Raw genomic sequence first — 18,237 nt, forward strand, 5'->3', positions numbered from 1 at the left:
AGCATTTGAGATGAATCACAAAGCTTATGGATAGTGTTTAATTGAACAAATATTTCATCCACCGTGTACGTAAAATGATTTTTTTTAAATAGTTTTAATAGTTGGAGGTTACTAAACGACATAAATATATTACGAAAAATAACGTTTTCACTCACAAATATTTTACTGAAATAATTTTACGAGAGCGGTGGTTTGTGGTGGTTGCAGAAGCCTAGAATTTTATAGTTCCATATTAAATACTTTTATATTATTTGAAATAAAAAATGTTGGGCTACAACTTCAAAGGCCTATAAGTAGGGCCATGCATATTTCGCTAAAAGATTTTGAGACTAGCTGAAATTTAGGACACTGTAGCATCGTCTGTGTTTCGTGATTGGATGTGTTTTTTTCAGGTACATGACGATTGTTAAAACACCAATCACAGTGATTCGTTGCGGAAGCAAATGCGTCCTGAGTGGCTCAGCCAAATAAGGCAACTATTCCCGCAGACGGCCACCAATCACAAGGAAGAAACCACTAGTGCGCGTATACCTTGTTGAAGTCTAATAGGCGTTCAGCTTTATTCGCGAAAAATGCCTGCCCCTACCTATAAGACTTGAGTAGTATTTTATACGATAATTCGATTGTTTTTTTTCCAACTTATATTTGAGTGATGAACTAACAGCTGAAATTCATCGGTCGATTTCTGACTTATTCTCCATAAACTCCGTTATGAACGCGTTTACAAGCAGGTGAAGTCGGTGTTCTGAGACATCCATAACGATGTTGCCCTATGTTTCAGCACCATAATTACTTGTTGGTTCCATAAAGACAGTTTTTTTTTGTTGGCGTGGCCAGGATGTTTACAGCAGTAGCATAGCATGTCTAGAAATACTGAAGCTTTTCGCTTTCGCAAGGCACGGAATACATCTTGGTTCGTTGTGAAGATGGCAGGTTTACAAGAGCTCGCTTGGGCTCCTGAAAAATTTTCAGTTTATCGGAAAATAAATAAACCCCCGTTTTTAACTACGTCCTGGAAACGCTGAGAAAGCAAAAGATTCGCGCCCAGACTGCCCCATTTCAGGTTTAAAAATATCTGAACCATGCTGGCCTGCGAATTACGAGTAGCCCTTCCGGTAAGTTGGTTCTGGAGAAGAGACGTCAAGCAAGCAATCGCATGCTTTGCGAACGTGAACGGTTGATTGAAGGAATGCAGTGCCGTTGCTAAGAGAGGGGGAATACATGGTTGAAATTCTCTCTCCCAGCTTGTTTGAAACTAGTGTGATTATTGGTAACGTCCTGAAATGGTGGAGCGGCACCATTTGTAATATAATTAAGCTCATCATTGACCACAATTCGCCTGGAGAGAGAATGACAAACCATATATCAGTGAAGACTATCAGGAAATCGGAGCTCAAGATGCTCAAGTTAATAGTTTACAAGTACGCTTTACACTGTGAACATTTTTTAACTTTTGCAAAAGAAACAAATAGCCAAAATATTTTCGTTTTGGTCCACGAAAATATAATGGCGAGCTATACAATGAATTCTTGCAAAACGTACAAAACTAATGCACTAACTAAAGAGTCGATTATTATTGAAGTCTCCCAAATCACGATAATAATGGAGATACAGCATTAAATTATTCCCCACATCAGATTGTCAGATAATTTACAATATTTTTCTTGCAGTACAGTAAACATCTTGGTATTTATTTGTAAACATTAAATAAAAATTTCCTGTTTACGATGGTCTTTCATAATTTATGATAAATCTTTAAGAACTAATTTATTAAGCACTCGTCTAAAATAAATACCAGACTCGTCTAAAAAAAATACCAGACTCGTGCCTAGATGTATCCAGTGTTCCAACCTGATAGCAAACACCTATTGCAAAGAAATGATACAGTGTCCTAGTTGTGACTCGAGACAAAGGAAAGTTAATTTTAGTCTGATTAACCTGCAAACGTTTTGCTTGGATTTTTGCCCGACTTTTGCAAAAAGCACTAAGTTCCACTACTAAAAACACAAACTGGGATATGACTATTTTAATATATTTAATATTTTTTCTGCTTGATTTGAGGTTTACATTTTGTAGATGACGGCGATATCACTACAAACGGAATTATAAAACCAATTGAATACAGGAAGGGATAGTTTTTGGGAGAGGGTGAAAAAGATATAGGAAAAGGAGGGGGGAGTAATCGGACATGGCCTACATGATTATAACACGGGTTATCAAGATGGTACGTTCAATCTTTAATAAATGTCACCGCAAGTTAACTGCATGGAATTCAACGTAAAACATAGCCACATGACAAGTTGGTAAAAAAATGAGGAAAGTGAAAAAAAAAAAAAATTCCAAGATTTTACGTCTTATTGAAAGCGCTACGTTCGTTTGCGTTTGCGAACTTTTGGATTTAAAGTAACATATACAATTTATTTATTTGTGATTATTTTAAATGTTCTGCGTGATGGACGCGTGGATACCAGTCACTAGCGCCAACGGCCAAGTGGAATTCGCCCATCCGGCGAAGGGATACTGAAAGTAGATATTGACAAGCGCGCAGCTCAGCAGCGAGACTTTGGTGTGCTGGCTGTGCCACACCCAAAGGGGCACTAGATCCTTCTCTCCGTAGGCGCAGAAAAAATTTGCATAAGGGGCGACATGCCACCCTGTCTTTTCTGGAGCGCGGCCCATTGAACCAACCGGCTCGCGGTACATTTGATTATACGTAGGGACCTGAAAAATTCGCGGATTCATTTCGTGTTATGCTAAAATTCAAATAATTATACCTTGGTGCTGCTTCTGCCATTGGTTCACTGTTAATCCGAAGGAATGAGGGCCAATTAGAGACCCTCACTCATAGAAGTGTCGAATCACAGACCACTCAGTCGTGACGACTCACAAGTAGAGACCTGAAAAATTCGCTGATTCATTTCGTGTTATGCTAAAAGTCAAATAATTATACCTTAGTGCTGCTTCTGCCATTGGTTCACTGTTAATGCGAAGGACTGAGGGCCAATTAGAGACCCTCACTCATAGAAGTGTCGAATCACAGGCCACCCAGTCGAGACGAATCACAAGTCAGCAGCCAATGAACAGTTGGCATTTGCCCGAGTGTGTAGAGGATATTGGAGTCCATCCTGAAGGTCATTGAACCCGCGAATTTTTTCCGGTCTCTCTAATTATACGTCAAGCCAATCTCATGGAATTGAAGTTAACCATAAAATTTTAGCACGCGATGATTTGTCTTCTTCTTCAGTCGTTAAGTTTCAGGAGCTGGTTGGCTGAAAGGTGACGAGGACCGAGCACGCGGACATTAGACCGCTCTTCCTCAGTGTGTGTACTAAGCAGGTCTCTCCAGAAGGCACCGAGCGAGGTTGCAAAACTGGAACATGAAAGCTACTGACTCCAGGAGAAATCGCCGAGTAGAGAGATACTGTCAGCCGCGCAGTGCCCTTACAGCCTCCGGTGCGAACTACTTCATGTCGCCGCCGCACCAGGTCCTGCGCGGAGGCTCATCCGTCGACGACGACGACGACGACGGATCTTTTTAACCGTCTCTCCTCACCGCAACACTCTTTTACTTTTTTTTTTTATATTTTCCACCGCGTTACGCCCGACGGCCCGTTGATCCCAGAGGACGTAACGTCTTCGCCCGCGGAATCGACGCTAACACCACCACCACCATCATCCCTTCACACAGTTTCTTTTCTTTTATTTTATCTTCTCCTTTGCACTGTTGCCAGAGACGCGGGAGTGAAACCTTTATGGTGAAGGGGGGAGGGGAGGGTTACGGCTTGGAATGGAGGCTGGGAAAACATCGTCAACTCGAAGCAGTAAATTACTAGGCTGTAAACTCCCCCCCACTCCCCTCCCCTACCGTCAAAACCCCAACCACCAAGACCTCGAATAGGGGTGAAGGGGGGGTGTTTATGATGAGGCGTGGGCACACGTGACTGCGGCCTGCGAAAACAGTACGATTTGGATAATATTTTCACGGAGGAGGAATCGCATGACGCACTCAAGATCCAAGAACTTATTTAATCCACATCTGTAATACACGTTTACCCAGGGAATCATTGGAATTTACTTTATATTTTTTTCTGAGTCTTCAATTCGTTTATCTCATCTCTTATACGAAATCTCTCTTTCTGACGCTTACAAGGAAAAAGGTTTTGATAAATAAAATAAAAAAGGGCGAGAGAATATTAAAAAAATACCGAAAATTTCATTTCTCCATTGAGCGTAAGATTATTCATATTTTAAAATCAATACACTTGGTAGCACCCTTCTGAACCTGAAAGAAATAAAGTCTTCAAAGTGCCCGAGCGTTAGGTTTAAGAAATGTTCGCTTCTTTAATGGTCCTGCCTACTTGGAGTGTTGAATTTTTTTTTTGAGCGCGATTAAGACTAAGAGGTAAGAAGTGAAACACGCCATATTGGTTCCAACAGCTTTTAGGCTATAAAAATCATTGATCACATATTTTTTCGCAACTTGGCTTATTTTAATGTAGTTATTATTTCATTTAATGAAATTCCTGAAGCTAATAGTAACTAGCTGCTACACAAACAATTTCCTCTTTGAAATCATTGGCGTTTAAAATTGAATTAGATTTTAGAAACTGAATACAACTACAAGAATACTGTCAATTAATAATACATTATTATGATAAAATATAATTTTTCTGTAGTGAAGATATACAATTGTTATGCCACGAAAATGGTCGAACCCAATATGGTGTCTATCGGTTCCTATAATTCCTCCTCCCCCCATTTTTTTAAAGCCATTTTTCACGATATCTCTTTCTAACTAAAATCGTAATGTGCATTGCTAATAGAATAAAATTTCTATAAAAGAAAACGCAAATAAAATTTTTTTCAGTCACATGCGCGTTTCTGCGTGTTCTCACATTGTTAGAAACACAAAATTACAACAACCTTTTAAATTATTTTTATGAAAAATTTCACCTAATGTATATGATGCACTCCCTAAGCGTTTAATTTTTCCCCCTCGAAACATTTAAGAGGGATAAAGGTGATACGTGGGACTATCTTAACCCAAGATACCAACAATATTTACATTGCATGTTTGATTCACGTTTCTGATGCCATTCTGGATCTACGATGTACAAATGTGTTGTTGGATGTGATGATACAAACACTTAATTCCTTTGCAGCTCATTTTACTGTACACATGAGATGTCGACCACTCATTGGTCTCTGTTTAGTCAGTGCGGGGTGTGATGTCCAAAGCCGATAAAGCTGGGCCAATTAAGGAGGTGCTATCTGCGGGACTAGTTGCAATTAAAAACTCGTCACAGGCGAGTAGAATTGGGAGCTAGCCCAGACAGCAGGAGAGATATATACTGCATATTGGCGAAGAGCACATTGAAAAAAGGCGCAAATAATAAATTCAGTACTAATATTGTAAAACTCTTCAATCACCGTTAAAAAATTAATTGATGTGGCATGAACTTCCGCTTTAATACATCCTAAACCTAAGGGCTTTAGTTCTCTCGCGTTGTTTTCTCTTTTTTTATTGGGTACCCATTTCAGAATTAGGTCAGCAACTCATGATGAATTTACTTAAAACTGTCAAAACGTTTATGAAGATACCCTGGATTTGTAACCAGTGTTTCTCATAAATAAGGTGAAAAATTTTTAAAGCGTACTTTTATAAGATGTTCGAAATGAACAGGACCACGATATTTTTTTGCTACATAACTAATAATTAATCAGTTTTTAATGTAGCATGAAAAGTTTTTCCTATAGTTCCCTTGTCTCTATCGTTTGTTTTGGAGATTGCAATGCGGAACCAAAGCCTAATATTGGGCGAGACGTCAGGAGAATGTATCGTTAGAAAAGCTTCGTTCGTTAGCTTCAAGTTTTGCAGCCGTGGGTTGAGTAATGAGGAAAGTTCGTTAACTTCGAGAGCAGGCGGAAGTTCGAACAAAAATATTGTGTTGTAGAATGGATAGGCGTAGTTTTAAATTAAAAAAAAAAAAAAAATCCGAAGCAGTAGAAAATTACCGTAACAACCGATAACTTTTAACGTTTGGTAGTTGTGTTAATACTCAGTTGTCAGTAGCGGAAGACACTTAAATGTATGCCATAAATTGAATGACTTGTTCCTTTGTTTATATGTTAATCCACCACATACATTTTGAAAATTAAATTTAACAAAGAGTATATGCAACCTTCTGTCACCCTTACATTTCCAGTAATCAAAAACATATATATATATATATATATATATATATATATATATAGGCGTATTACTTAAATCACGGTGGTAACCTAAAAAGCCTGTACATTAATTTTTAATGTGTGTATACACAACGTAGTTTTGGGTTACACATTAGCTTATATAAGATTTACATGGCACCCAAGAATAACAAATATGTTCGTATACGAACCGGACAACTTATTTATCAGTTCTTTAAAATGTTTAATGAATATCTAAATGGGAGTTAAATTAACTTTTTATTTAATTATAGGGATTGATTTTCAGTGTGAAGTTCGTTATGTTGACATAAGTGCTCAACAGACCAAACTGAAAATATAGGGTATTGTGATAATATTTTATTTGGGTTCAATACCTTTTTAATTGATCGTAGAGTGAGTACAACAACATACAAATATGTTTCGAGGGAAAAATCAAATGAATGCTTTTTCCCCTCCATAATTATGAGAAAATTTAAGGAATCATGTTACTATTGTTTTATAAACATTTATGAATTTTAAGTTGTAAAATTTGTGACACTAGCCTTTTGAAATTTTAAGAACATTAATAATAATTTCGCCAATTTCGTAGCTAACTAGTTGTATTTCTCACTCCATGAGATATTAACACACAAAAATACAGAACAATCATATTTGGGAAGGTATCCCACCATGGTATATATAGTAAAGAAACAGCCTTGTATTTGCCTACGAATGATTTCGGGAAAACAATGGCCAAACTTAGAAAAATTCTATATTGCGTTTTTCTAAGTTGTATTTATATTCTATGTATTTCCAAGTTGTATTTCCAAGTCATGTGTTACTAAGGTTTGTGTTTCAAAGTTATGACAGAATCCCGTCAGCGACTAGTTTCTCACGGGCCGTCTGAAGAATCTCTCAAAAAATAAATATTATCAGATAATCTGCCGTGTATCAGTCGAGTTTGCATATGCAGAGTCGTTTTCCAGAGGACACTGTCACAAAGCCTTGATATTCTCACATAAATATTGGAAAATTTTATTACATTTTTAATACATTTTTACATTAATTCAAGGCACTACGTATAATTTTTTATTGTTATTTGATACCTATTCGTAAATAGTATTTTAAAGTTTTTTTTGTTTCTTCATTTGATTTATTATGTTGTGCAGAATAACCCGTCGTCAAAAAAACTGCTGTAATAAATCGAATATAAACTCATATTGTCTGTGCCTCGGGATTGTTTCAAGAAGAACGCAGGCGACCGTCACTCCCGCAGCGTGACAACGGCCTGGGCTCAACATCCCACTGTTCGTCTGGTAAACTACGCGTGAAATGTGTTTCCGCGGCTCCCTAACCGGACGGCTCGCGGCGAAGTTGAGCTTTATTTAATGTTTCCGGAGACGAGCCGCGGGTATTTTCGGACGGCTCTCTGTGTTCCCTCGCGCGAAACCCGGGGTGCCGCCGTCCTCAGACAGCCTCAGACAGCCTCAGACGGCCTCTGACAGCCTCAGACGGCCTCTGACAGCCTCAGACAGTCTCAGACAGCCTCAGACAGTTTCAGACAGCCTCAGACAGCCTTAGACGGCCTCAGACGGCCTCGGACGGCCTCAGACGGCCATAGACAGCCTCCGACAGCCTCAGACAGTCTCAGACAGTTTCAGACAGCCTCAGACAGTTTCAGACAGCCTCAGACAGCCTTAGACGACCTCAGACGGCCTCGGACGGCCTCAGACGGCCATAGACAGCCTCCGACAGCCTCAGACAGTCTCAGACAGTTTTAGACAGCCTCAGACAGTTTCAGACAGCCTCAGACAGCCTCAGACGGCCTCAGACGGCCTCGGACGGCCTCAGACGGCCTCAGACTGCTTCAGAGGGCCTCAGACGGCCTCCGATGTTTACCGAGAGCGAGCACACGCCCCGTCGACTTTATGAAGCAACAAATTACACATACGTGTCCTCTGGGAGAGTTGTAGTAGGGAGGGGGGGGGGGAGGAGGGAAGAACACGACTGCCGTCATCGCGGTCGTTTTAATTAAAGCGGAACAATCGCCTTGCTTCGCGCTCAGCCCGCTTGTACAGGATGGGCCTGAATTACACCGGAAAAAACCTCCCGCTTCAGGGTTACATCAAGACAAAAATAATTTGAAAACACACATAGTCTCTCAAGTGCTTCCCAATTCTGGTATACTTCTATGGAGTTGGGGCCGAACAACATTTTTACTGTAAACTGTCTGATGCACCGCTCATTACAGATGCCCCTCCTCGCCGGTACGCCACTGCTGCGTCTCGAATGAAAAAAGAAAATTCTATGCCCGTTTCCATGGATACGTACAAGACATCAACAATGCAAAAAGCCAGTTGCCTTGGAGACGTTTGAAGCATCACCAATAAAATTACGGAATTTCATAAAAAAAAAAAAACTAATTAATTTCTCCTTTAAGGGTTGGTTGATTTTTATGAAAAAGTCACCTAGTCAGCGACCTTACTCATGTTTCGAAGGTCCAGTGTGCAAAGTTACAACTCAGTCGGATGAATGATGTACGAACGCATAGAAGACGAACACACACACACACACAAACATTCATTTTTATTTATAAAATAATAGAGAAATTATTTCAGATAGAGCACTACGATTCTGGATGATGTTTAATTGTATGAAGTTCTACAACCACCACAAATTTTCTCGTTGTCGCAAAATTATTTCATTAAAATAATTCAGGTTGAAAACTTTAATTCCCACAATTTTTTTTGGACGTGTTACTACCATCAATTATTTCAATGAAATAATTTTTCAACAATGAAGAAATTGGAGGTGTTCGTAGAAAGTCGTTCAGTTAAACTTTATCCAGACGCTCAGTGCTCTGTCTGAAATAATTTCTCTATTATTTACAATAAAATTGTTGTTCGGCCTCAACTTCAGAGTTGTACACAGGCCTTGGAAAGGACTTTAGACCATTAGTTGTACAGTCGCGAACCTGCAGCCGAAGTTATTCCGTCGAATTCAGAAGTTATTCCGTCGAATTCAGAAGTTATTCCATCGAATTATGACATATGGGTACTACTTAAAAAAAAGTTAAATTCTTGAGACAAGTTGCATGATACAAACACTGTACTGAACAGCTCTATGCTATCAACTCGAGTGACAGTGTGAAAAATAAACGAGTGGAAAGGTATGTCTATATTTTAATATTTTTTTAAAGAATAAATATGTGTTTGTTTGTCTGGTGTAAGTTTTCACTTCAATTAGGAAATTTAAGGTACTACATTTTAATTTCAACCGCCAATTTTTATAGCGCTTAAAAATATATTAGAAAGAGAAAAATAAACTGTTTTCATGGAAATACGGTAGGTATCGTAGATTTTAGACATAGGCAAACGTCACAATGTTGATACTGGACACGTTTCCCCTGAATTGTATGCTAACGTGTTCGTCAACACGTTCCTAATTAATTTTCCTTTCCAGGTAAGGTTAGCGTAAATAACTCTCTTAATTATTCTACTGGTACAGAGTCCGTGGCTATAATCTAGGGCGAGCCGTTGCCTTAAGCCTCGTGTGAAACAGCCCTACTTTACTACCCCTAATAACTAAAACCATTTAGAGGGTGTAAATAATACGACCTACAAAAGCCCAACGCAGCTTATAAACTCCCCGCCCCCTTTTCCCCAACTAAAAGGTAACCAACCAGTTAAAAGAGTGCGTAAGAAAGTGTTGCGAACATCAAAATAATTATCTCTTGACTAAAAATCATTTCAAATATTTTGTGGCGACAAAATATGTAAAGTTTTCGAAGCAGTGTATATACTTGTGAACACAAACTTATCTTGGGGGGTTAGTGGAGGAAAATTAGGATAGGTCCAGGTTTCTGATATCTTGTGTTTTGTAACAACCAAGGCTAAGAGAATATATTATGTGTATAGAAGAAGAAGCCAGAAAGTACAATATTATATTTCTAAGGGATGTTTTTAGGAATTACAATGTATTTGGCAAGTGCAATTTTGTTCTCATTGTTTTGATGGCATAAACTTGTACCATGTTTCTGTTGGTTAGCAATTTTTTTTTTCCAGCTTCAAGTGAAGCCACACCTATAAAACTTTTTCGCCTAACGGTTTCGCCATAGCTATTATTAGTTCGCTGCAAATGAAAGATGATTTCCAGATACATTTTTACGTCGTGTGGCGTGTGTTGGCGCTCAAGTTATGTAACCACGGACGTGAAGGTTATACCACTGAGTCTGGGCGCTCACAGAATCTGACGGAGGCGCCTCGCGACAGCTTACCACCGTATTTTCGTTAAGCTATTTCTTCCCATATTCTTGAAATTAAATTGTCGTCGTGATACTCATTCATAAAGTAGCTTGGCTTCTGGGTTGTAGCCGTGTCCTTGGCGAATTATTCACCAACGTTTCGGTCATCATTGCAGTTGCCATCATCAGGGAGCATACATTATTATACTCCTTCATAGTTGTATTATAAAAAAAAATTGGTTGTCTGTAAAGTCGGTTTACGGACGACAGTTTAAAGTGACGTCATAAAACATTGATGAAATGATTGCATACTTTTATGAATAAAATTGAATCATTTTTATTGAATTATCACTATTTTGTATGGATACAAAGAAGGAATGAAATGAAATCTGCAATTTAATTGATAAATTTACTTTTATTTGCACTCATTAATTCAAATATTATTATTACTTTAACGAAGAGATTATTTTAACTGTAACTTTTATACATGTTTGGTATTTAACTTCTTCCAATCTGTGTTATTCTGTTAAGGATAGGACGATGATAGGAAAAGTAGGAAACGAATGGGAGTGTTTCAAGTTTAATGAGCCTCGAAAAAGTCAAATCGATGGTTGTTCCAATCGAGTGGAAGAGAGATAGATTCGGCGCAAGCGTACAATGAGCGTAACGGGACAAAGCGTAACGGGACAATGCGCGTAACGGGACAATGAGTCATCCTTTTTCGTGCGTGCAGCCGGCGTTCATCGATTTATTAGACGTTGTCACGTCAAAAAAGCATCACACACTTATCATGCTATCATACGGGCGTGGCCACCCCTTGTATACACCCCTGACCAGGTGGGCCACTTAGCTGGTCAGCTATAATCACGGGAAGCCTTCACTTCACAGACGAGAGAGCCACACCCGAAGTTCCCCGAAGTTCATGCTCGCTTTTTTTTCCCGTACCACAACAGGTGTATTTATTTGGGATGTAGCTTACTCATACGTCATACGCCGTTCTATCTCATCGTATAAACCGGTGTGGCATTAAATTTTGCGGTCGATTAGGATAGGTTAGCTACATTATAAATACTTTAAAACATTGTGCATGGTTGGTTATATTAGGTAAGTATAGCTACATTAAAAATACTGTAAAATCATTTTATGGTTGTTTAGCAAATACCTTTTTAATATGTAGCTATCCAGCGCTAGGAAACCGTTTACATTATTTCACAGTATCTTTAATGTAGCTATCCTAACCAAATCAACTGTCTACAATGTTTTAAAGTATTTATAATGTAGCTAACCAAACCTAATTGACCATTAGTTATCATGAGTTGTCCAAAATAAACATTCACGGACACACGGCAAACGAAAAATATGGTGGCGTACAAATAAATACCGTTGCCTTGTTTATGGTCTTTCCTTTTATAAACACCGCCATATTTATTTACAATAAACAAAAAAAAACCGAAGATGTACGATCGGGCGTTTGTCTCTCTCGTCTGTGAAAATAAGACTTCCCTATAATCACACTACCATAGAGAAAATAAGGGTATGCACACTACGGCATGTCCTTGTTGACACGTTTGTTTATAGTCGCACATGCGCAGAACACTGCAGCCTTCAGACTGTCTGCTCGCGACGAAGTTGAAATATTCATTCGATGCCGTCACTTCATCTGTGTCTGATCTGCGATAGTTATGGGCAATCTGATTCTGCGTGCACTGCGAGTAAATAAATACACGGAAATCAACTACTATCAGAAAAAAATGTTTCGTTGTGCCGTGTCGTGCCTCGATCTGTGCTTTCCTGGCCTAAAATCACCGTTTTCCTCCGTCAGTTTTCAGTTGTGTATTAAGCTTGAACAGCTGTACTCAGAAATAAGGTTGGAATCATATAAAGATTAAATTTGTTTGAGCGTAGAAAAGTAATCGTGCGCGAAAAAAAAGTCTACATCGAGAACTCAAAGCGACGCAAATACTTTGATGTACCTCAGAAAACCGACTGAGTCTGAAACGTGTGCGTTTATTGTGGGATATTTTCTTGCTGCATTGTCAAGTCCACATTTCGTACATTCATGCGTACGAAAAAAAAATATTTAACGCCGTGTGGTTGCATTCGGCGCAAATTTTTATAGGCACGGACCCGGCTTTAACAAACCTCTTTGGGGCCGCTACGAAATTATTTGGTTTTCAACACAAAAACAAAAGTGAGCTAGTCTGTCAGCTAACCTCGTTAAATAGCAAAATTAAAATGTTCTCAAGTTTCAAATATACTTAAAATACGAAACTCGGATACAAAAATCAACATATAATTTTTTTTTATAATAATGCTTAGGGTGATAAATATACCGCAAATTGTTGTATTTTCAACTACATTTCTTGAAATGAATCGGACGTAGTTTTCGCACCCCCCTCCTAGAATTAGCTGCCGATGCAGCTACGTCGACTATCGAATCATTCGATTCGCAGAGCGAAATTTGAAACTACATAACGAAACGGCTCCGATAAAAACGGCTTGAAAATTATATAGGTACTAAACCCTGGCTTTGAACCTGAATTTCGACGAGAAATTTTATCAACACATTGCCCGTCTTGTTAAAATTTACTGATACTATGAAGTTTCCCTTTATCTTTGCGAATTTAAGATCGCGCCATTCACCAAAGATGGCACCACCGTGGATACAAATTGGCGCTTTTTTGCAAATTCCGTCGGATTCACGAAATTACTCGCACTGAATGCCGTGTACCGAGAGCTGAGATGTCACACTCTAATAGTAACACAACATTGGCTGCGGCTTCGCCAGCGCTGCTACAAGACTGTATTAGCGTCGACCATACAGAATTCTTGGTTCTTCGATCAGGATGCTTGTCCCACAGACTATAGTCGGGTCGTTACCACAACGCCGAAATACCACAACGCCGAACGTACAATAACGCCGAATACCATAACGCCGAATGCCAAATTGACCGCAACGCCGACAGCTAGAAAACTGCTGTGTACCACAACGCCGAAATACAGTAAAGCCGAAAAATGTTGCTGCGGGGGGGGGGGGGGGGGGGGGGGGGAAGGCACAGGAACAAAATAAAAAAACATATGAATGAATTTGTGTGTGTTTCTTAAATGTATCTTGACGCCGAAATATCACAACCTAACCTAACCTAGGCTAGCCTAACCTAGCCTAACCTAACCTAACCTCACCTAACCTAACCTTTGTGGCAGTCCTGCAATGACATTTTTCGGCGTTAATGTATTTCGGCGTTGTGATAATTCGGCGTTGTGGTACACAGCAGTTTTCTAGCTGTCGGCGTTTCAGTCAATTTGGCATTCGGCGTTATGGTTTTCGGCGTTGTTGTACGTTCGGCGTTGTGGTATTTCGGCGTTGTGGTGCGTCCCCCTATAATCCCGTCAAATTAGACCAAAAATAGTAGTGAAGTTACAAAAATTCGCACCCAGCTGAAAATTGGTAGTATTGTTCAAAAAACCATTATAAATGAAATATAAAAAGTCCTCATCGATCCGATACCCGGGAAAAAATTTACTCGGGGTCAAAAGTCACAAAAACGTTGTTTTTTTTTTTCGCGATTTTCAGCAAAACGGTAAGTTTTATCATAAAATTAGCCCAGATAAAAATTGTAGATCAGATAATTATCTATAAAAATTTTTAAATGCTTTTGTTCCCTAAGAGCCACCGTTTTTGAGATATAACGATTCAAAAAGTTGAAAGAGTTGTAATCGACACGTGTCGTACTTGCCAAATGGAATTGTCAAACTCGTGGCTCTTGACCATCGAAGCTGTTGGGTCACACTGTAAAAATTCGCACCTTAAATTTACTAAAACGTTTGGTTAAAATTACACATGGATCTTCGTAAATTTACAGTTGTTATCTTCGTAAATTTACAGGTACTAAGCTCACATACTTCAAACATGAATGTACACTGTAAATTCATTTTTTTTTGGTAATATTTTACCAGGAAAATACTTGGAAACCATGTCGCCAAAGATATCACTTGTAAAACTACAAGGCATAGCTTTGTAAAATGTCATATAGTACATCTCTGGCGAGTACTGAAAAACTCGCTCACATTTCCCCCCCTCCCCACCCCCACAACCATAACCCTGCCGAATGTAGCGGGATATCATTTATATATCACCCTACCACATCAGCTAAGGGTAACGTAAACCGGCCAGAGTAAAGCATCATTATTTTGCGATTTGAAAGAAAGGTTTTTATTGGGTTTGTTGATGCATTCGCACGTAGAACACTGCTTCACAGTCACGAATATCCTATAAAAAAATCAGTAGTTTTTCCTGCTTCAATAATGTATCCGGTTCCATCTATAAATGTCGCGCGTAATTAATTAATTTTCCATTCTCGGTGAGCAAAAAAAAAAAACTTATACATACGTGAATGATAGTGAAATTTAGGAGATTAAATTCGTGTCCATTATATTTTAGTAATGTATGTAACTGTGTTTCAGGCAGTTAAAATATTAATTTTAATCTGCCTTTATAAAAATGTTCAACTTATTGTTTGTACATTGTTAAATTTGTATATGTTATTTATTTTTCATACATAGCTGACATTTAAAACTTAGCTACTGTAAAATATAAATATTTTTTTTTTAATTTTTGGAAAAGTTTCAAATATTTTTTTTTTATAAATATACCTCTCCCCCTCCCCCCAGCCTTACAGTAGCAAAATTCGATATTTCTGGTTTTATCGAAATGAATCCTTTCCCGTGTATTCTGTCCGTGACTCTATGGCTATTTTGGAAGTTCGTTAGTAATTTTCTTTTTCGTTGTAGCTTCAGACTTTTTTTTTTTGCACGAAGCAAATAAATAACACGGCGCTCTCACGAGAGTTACCACCAAACAACACAGCTCGGCTTGGTGTCGTTAGAGTAGTGTCAGAGTAACGAGGGATCCGAACTGACAGTAACCGGGTCGACGGTCGCGAAGAAACGTCCAGTTAAACGCGGGGAAAAAAACAAGCAGATGTTCAGCCGTCAACGCTTTATGAACCTGCCGCGTGGAGCGTGTCTCGGATTTCACGGTTCCGGTGGTAAACATTTCCTAACTGGATCTTGCAAAGCATCACGTGAAGTTTGTTCACAAACACTGCACTGTATTATTATTTTTTTTTGTAAATTTAGCAGAAATATGTTAATTTAAATTTACAGAAATTTATTAATTTTTACTTTACCATGAAAACAACTGTATCACTCAGTAATACCGGGGTTTTCGGATTCTTAAACGTGGAATTTATGCTTCGTGTTGTCCAAGTACTTCAATAGTTAAAGTTATTTGTAAACCGTTCCCTGATTAAGCTTTCCATTAAGCATAATAACACAGAATATAATCGAATTTTTGAATATTTGACTATCTTTTCCATGGGTTAATAAAAAAGATGCTTGAATGAAACATAATTATCAATATAAAATTATGCGCTAGTTTTCGTAAGAAGTACTCAGTATGGTCTCGAAAACACACACATATATGTGCAAAAATCACAATAGCCATGCGTTGTAAAAAGTTACTGTATATTTCTTGTAGCATTAGAAACTATTTCTTGCAACAAGTTTTCCAAAGGAATCTTTTGTAAAAATACGGGACGACACGTAGACGGCTGCAGTATGTAGTTCAAGAGGACTGCCAGACTCGAGTCGATTTAAACGGCACGAGGTATATGTACCTCAAGTCTCTCCACGCACGCTGAGTAAGTACGTCGAAAGTTTTGTCAGTTTAGCAAACGCGCGTCGCTTCTCCAAGACGACTGCTGAACTCTGCACGTAATTGCCAATTACCTCGAACTCCCGGTTCCAGGGAGAAATGCACCGCGCGCATCACGCGTGCTCTAATTGGTCAGGTGCTTACCCACCCCTGCTTCCTTCCTCTTCCTCTTCTTCTTCTTGAGAATACGTAGCTCAATCGCACTGGTCTTAACGCAGGATGAGTAGGGCCATGTATTTTTCCCGGAAAATGAAAATCTTCTGCCGTTATTCTTCAATGGGGTGTGTGCGCCCGCGCTAATAATTGGCGGCCGTTTCCAAGAGAAGCCATTGCCCCGTTCGGCCCGGGCCCATTCAGGACGCGTTTGCTTCCGCGCTGGATGGCTGCGATTGGTCTGCTGACGTGCACCTGGAATAAACCCAGCCAACCACGAAACACAGTCAATACTGCAGAGTTTCAACACGCAGCTGGTCTGGAAATATTTTCGCGAAAAGTACGGATGGTCCCGAGTACGAGTCCTTAAGGGGCCCGCCTCGTCAGGGGTGTATGTGTGTTAGTGAGGCGGGATGATAAGCGCGACGCTCGCTGGTGCTTCCAGCGCGGTATAGCCTCTAAGCGCAAGGCTCTGAACTGGCGCGCATTCGTCTCGTCGTCACAGGATAACTGTGAAATTTGAGCGGTGACCGTAACATTATATGGCGGAGAAATGAAGATAAAGGTGTTATGCAAGCCCCTTAAGTGCTTTCAAGAATTTGTACTGATTGTTTTATGCCTAAAAATTACTCTGAAAACACGCGTTTTAGGCATTTTAACGCTTCTAAAAATACAGTTTAAAAACTTAATCCGAAATTAAAAGTACTTTTCGGCCCTCAGCGAACTCTTAAATGTTATTCGTAAACATACCCTACTCGGATGTGTTGAGTAGTTTTGAAATCGCGTTGTTTTTCCTGGAGCTCTGCACACCGTGTGTGTGCCCAGGTAGGCGGGACCCTTAAGACAACAGATACGAAGTTTCGGCAACTGAGATCTGTTGCCTTAACGAAGCCTGCAGTGTTCGCCTGTGCTGTAGTCGTTGTGGTGTCCAGAACATCTGTTTTGTCACATCCCTGTGTTCACTTTGTGTTGTCCAACATTAAAAGTCTTTGAAAATTTAAGCATCATTTATATACTGTATAAATTTTTACGCTGGCCAAAGGTTCGGCGGCTTAGATGGTAAACTACTTATTTGCAACCCAGACGCTCGGGTTTTGATTCTCACTAATGGTCACTTTTTCTTTTAATAAGTCTAAAATGTTTAAATTAAATGTACAGTTGAAAAATATTAATTATTTAAACACATATAAATATTTTATTTATATGATACATATTACTTGATGTTTAAATTACAGTAATAATTAAAGTCTTTAAAATATAACATTACACTGAATTATATATAAATAATAGTTATAATTAAATATTAAAATGACTCTTGTCATTAAAAACTAAATGAATGTTTTAAAATATTCCATTGAACAGTTACAAAATATTCTGTTCAAAACGGTTTATACCTGACCTGAGCAATGCGTTTCTATCTGTTTCGATGGTTTCTTCTGAAAAGGATGATAGGTTAGATGCTTTTGCTTACACACTTTTTTATATAATTTCTACAGTTGGATCATTATTATTTCTCTGCAAACTCTAAAAAAAGTGCCAGTTTATTCTTGAATGAATGAAGTATGTTTTACTACTACTTTTAGTTGTACTTCAACAGCGTTGTTTGTGTAAACAATAATCTTTTATTAATTGTGAAAGATAAATCTACCATGTTTGTAAGACAAATTATATTAATTAAATTTGCTAATAAAAGATCACATTTTTAATTAACATAAGAACTATTCATAACTATTTTTGATTATTTTATATTTTAAAGTTCGAATTGTTACTGAATTTTAGTATCATGTAATATCTAATACATACAATTTATTGATATTTAGATGATTAAATTTTGAGAACAAAATATTTATTAAAAAAATTAATTACTAAAATACAAGAGTAATTAGCAAGAATTGAAACCCCGAGCATATGGGTGGTAACAAGTACGTTACCACCC

Source organism: Bacillus rossius, chromosome 7 (genome assembly GCF_032445375.1).
Source record: "Bacillus rossius redtenbacheri isolate Brsri chromosome 7, Brsri_v3, whole genome shotgun sequence".
Classification (NCBI taxonomy): Eukaryota; Metazoa; Arthropoda; class Insecta; order Phasmatodea; family Bacillidae; genus Bacillus; species Bacillus rossius.